The sequence below is a fragment of the Adiantum capillus-veneris genome, chromosome 13 (genome assembly GCF_014529385.1).
Source record: "Adiantum capillus-veneris isolate H3 chromosome 13, ASM1452938v2, whole genome shotgun sequence".
NCBI lineage: Eukaryota > Viridiplantae > Streptophyta > Polypodiopsida > Polypodiales > Pteridaceae > Adiantum > Adiantum capillus-veneris.
In genome coordinates, this window is record NC_140943.1 from 149,566,553 (window position 1) to 149,570,628 (window position 4,076).

Consider the following 4,076-nt stretch of genomic DNA (forward strand, 5'->3'; position numbering starts at 1 on the left):
GTGTGTGCTGGGTGTGTTCCCCCTTTCCATCATCCTTAGAGCTCTCGGTATCCTACTTATGAAATGGTGTTAATAGGGTCATACTCGTAACTATTGGAGACATGACCACAAAGAGGAGTTTGATAGGGTATATCATTTAAATCCTCATCTGCAACTTCTACACCATGAACGGGGAGTACATAAACATGATTATTTAGGGTTTGAGTCCCATAATTTTTCTCTTTGCTATTGATCAGCATATCATCACCATCATCAGCTTTATCTTGGCTTTGTTAAAATTTTCTTAAAAAATTGGTCTAATTAGTAAATTGTAACAAATACTTCATGCCAATTCAATCTAGCTATCATTAAAATCTGTTTTTGGATATGTGAATAACTTGGAATATCCAAAATTTTGGAAAAAAAGGTGGGTAGGAGCTCCCTGATCACCCGTGTGCACGCGAATGATCGGGAAGCTCTTAGCCGTCTTTTATCCCAAGAGTTTTAGATTTAACCTTCTTATTGTAATTCAATGGAGCTTGTGCATTCTTTTAATTTTTCAAAATTGAGTCTCGATGGACATTTTGCATTCAGGAAAAAGGGAGGGCACCAGATCCTTCCCATGGTCCACGCGTGCTCGGACAACTAGAAGGCTCTGGCTCGCTGCTCTTTTATTTTTATGCAAATCTGTAAAGCCATGCCGGCTATGAAGGATGCATTTTTGCCTTTTTTGTATAAAATATTTACTTGGTGAGCCCAAGGTCCCTTTTTCAAATAAGGCCACCATATTGAGCCACTTGGACTAATCTTGAGCACACACTACGGATCTTAATCCAATGGAAGTTGATCTTCTGAGGAAGTCTGGATGTGGAACACGCAGCTTGCGACGTAAAGGTGTGTATTTTATCTCCCGATGATGAGCAAGGAAAGGCCGGTCCTGCTCATCCAACAACTCCTTTTCTCGTGCATGTGTGTGCCCTCTGCCCTCGTCTCCTCTATCCCTACTTCTAGGATCTTCTGATCAGCGAGCCATGGCAAAGGATAGCCCACGCTCACCATCACCGCCACCTCGATGCGAGATCTCCTTGCCCTGCTCGGATTCCACTCTTCCCTCCAATTATGTTCAGTCCTGCTCTTCCTCATTCATCAAAAGAAAAATTCAATGTTATCCTTCGGTTGCTACGAGCCGCTAACCACCTCCTATTTCACGATTTCACAGACTACTGTATGACTTTTCTTGCATGTGCAAATTTTGATAGCAAAGAGGAATCACGGACGCTGTATTCGGTTGCTCTTCAAGGTCTTTACCATCATGGATTGCCTTGACAAAGCTGCTCATAGAACATAGAGATGTTGAGAAGCTTTTGCAAGAATTTGTTGCAGTTAGCAAGGAGCTCTTCACTGCAATAACATTAATTCTGAATGGACAAGGTATAATTAAAACTGGTGATCTTTCAGAGGTTTTGAGTCAGATGTTATTGTGTGCAATCTACAGAGCACATCCAAGCAACAATTATCTGGCGCTCTTGTCCAATTTCAATTGAGCCAAACTTGTAGCTCCATGGGTGCCAATGCTTTTCTAAGCCCTTTGAATCTGCATGCATGCAGCTATTCGGAGCCTTACCATGTGGCCATTGTCAAAGAGGAGGCCGGTGGTGCTGAGTTTGACTCTTGCTACGGGAAGTGGTGCTCAAAGATCCTCGAACATTTGAAGCATTGTGACCTTGACGTCCATCAGGATACTACTCCAAAGGCTTTAGAATATGCAAAGAGGATGAAGCCTACAAGCACCAATTAAAGTAAGTATATATATATATATATAGAGAGAGAGAGAGAGAGAGAGTGAAGGGAGGCTACGTGGAAGAGTTGCGAGGGAGACACCTGTTCTCAACGACCGCTAGATCGATCCTTCCGTCCCTTGCAAAGATTGTGCATAGACGCCAGTGTGTACGCAGACACGACGTATGAGAGGAGAGCAATTAAAGGGAGAAGAATGATATTAACGCAATAAATAAAGGTAGTGGAAATATATATATCACCTTCCTATATGTTGTTGATGGCCTGCCAAGAAGGACTTAGGGCGTGGGAACGGCTTGCGATGGAGGCCCGGAAGGTCCATGATGGATGTCCAAAGGTTGCAGCCGGTAGCGGGTCATTTACGAGCTCTGGCACATGAGATGCATAGTGAAAGTGTTGTATGAGCGGTACATAATACATTGTCTAGCTTGGCGGGACGACTGCCATTTTGAAATTTGGAGAGTGCTAACTGCTAGATAGATCGTACATTTTAGAACACTAGTTTACAAATTACAATAGAACTTTGAGAAGTCTCTCCTTATATTATGAAAGAGCAGGGACTCCCGTGAGAGCTTGAAAGTGGTTATTGGAGACCCAAAAATGATGGATCTTTAGAGATTCTTATTGCTTATTATCGCTCAAAGCACGGGACTTTTGGGAGTTCAAAAACATAGTTCAATGCAGAAAACAAATCTAATGCTATTGAAAGCGAGATCGTCACAAATGCCTTGAAGGTAAAGGGCATCAATAGATCTTTTACACTTGTTTTCGTGACAAGCTTGAGTATGCGGTCTCTATGGCCACGAACACACACTCATTACATCTTCACCTTTGGGAAGTGCTGAAGAGAGTTGTTACTTGATTGAGACCTTGATTACCTTGGAAATAACATACGGTAAATGGATTGATAAATTTGGTGTTGTATTGCCTTGAAACATGGGTTGACTTGGTGAAAATTATAACGTGGGGCATTTACAAGTTCTAGTTTGTGGCAATGCCCATTAGGCAACTGAATGCAAGTTAGTATGGGCTTTATAATAATCGTTAAATATGACACCATCTTCACCAGTTTTTGACTTTGTTTCAAAGATGAATGACATCGAGCGAAATTCCATCCTTACTAATCACCATGAGCGTCACATAGTAGTAGTTCGTCTGATCTGTGTTTGGGTAATTGAGGAGCAGAGAGAGTATGGTGCCTTCTGCTATGGGGACACCGAACTCAAAACGTGCGTTAGTCAGTAAGGAGGCAAGAAAAAAATATTGTTGACCGAAGTAGCTTACAAAACACACACGCACACACATACACTATGCACGCACACACACACATAGAGAGAGAGAGAGAGAGAGAGAGAGAGAGAGAGAGAGAGAGGCTAATACTGATCAGAGGATATAGAACATAAAGTTAGATCTGCTTCTCTTTAGGCTTAATCAATATCCTACATCTTTTGTATTTTCCTTAATGCGTGTTTTGTGTATGGCATAGAGGACATATAATCACAACACTGAACGTTTTGATTGGACAAGTTCGATTCCAGCTCAACAATACTGCAAGGTCCATTATCAACATCCAATTTTCCATGCCTATGTGTTTGCTTGGCGCAACACATAAACGCTACGGGGCAGGGCACGGCTTCCGTTTCTTATAATTTTTGGAGAGACCACAGTGCCAGCTCTCCACCATACTTTTGTATGGCACCTATGCATGACGTGCACAATATACTTTTCAGTTTCGATATGTGACGTTTCATTGCAAGATGATATGTTTAACTATTCACATTTCTTTTTTCTAGCTTGACTCAAATATCGGCTTATGAATTGGACAATCGAAAAGCACCAGTACAACATTGTAGGTCAGTAAAGCACTTCATTTCTTATTCCAGTTCGTTGATCCTTTATCCATTTGCTTGTTGTAGAATTTCGGACATTACTTCCTTTGGTTCGGTTTATTTGAATGCTGTTTCGAGAACTATACACTCATGTCGATTAACATCTGCACCTTTTAATTACACACACAACTCTTTGCATACGGGTGCAAGCCAATGCATGTGGTGTATTACAATAGTGAATGCACAAGTAGTGAATTACAATAGTGAATGCAGCTTGTGCATCTTTATTTTAGCTCTAACCATTTTCTTGTTTCTTTGGAGCCACGCTCAAGGTAAAAAATAGCGCTTGAGCTAATTTGTCGATAGTGCCAACACAAATAGACTCAAGGATAGACAAGAGCAAGGACTACAAGGTATGCTGTTACACGTCTCTCTCTCTTTGTCTCTCAATCGAATCAATGCAAAAAAATG

The 4,076-nt window shown here is 41.4% G+C and overlaps 1 long non-coding RNA gene across 1 annotated transcript; it reads left to right on the plus strand.

Annotated features, from left to right (window-relative positions):
- The first annotated feature begins 985 nt into the window (after positions 1–985).
- Positions 986–3,631, plus strand: LOC147445069 (uncharacterized). Its single transcript, XR_015190137.1, has 3 exons — positions 986–1,410; positions 1,588–1,778; positions 3,570–3,631. It is a non-coding gene; the product is annotated as an uncharacterized LOC147445069 (long non-coding RNA).
- Positions 3,632–4,076: the final 445 nt, after the last annotated feature.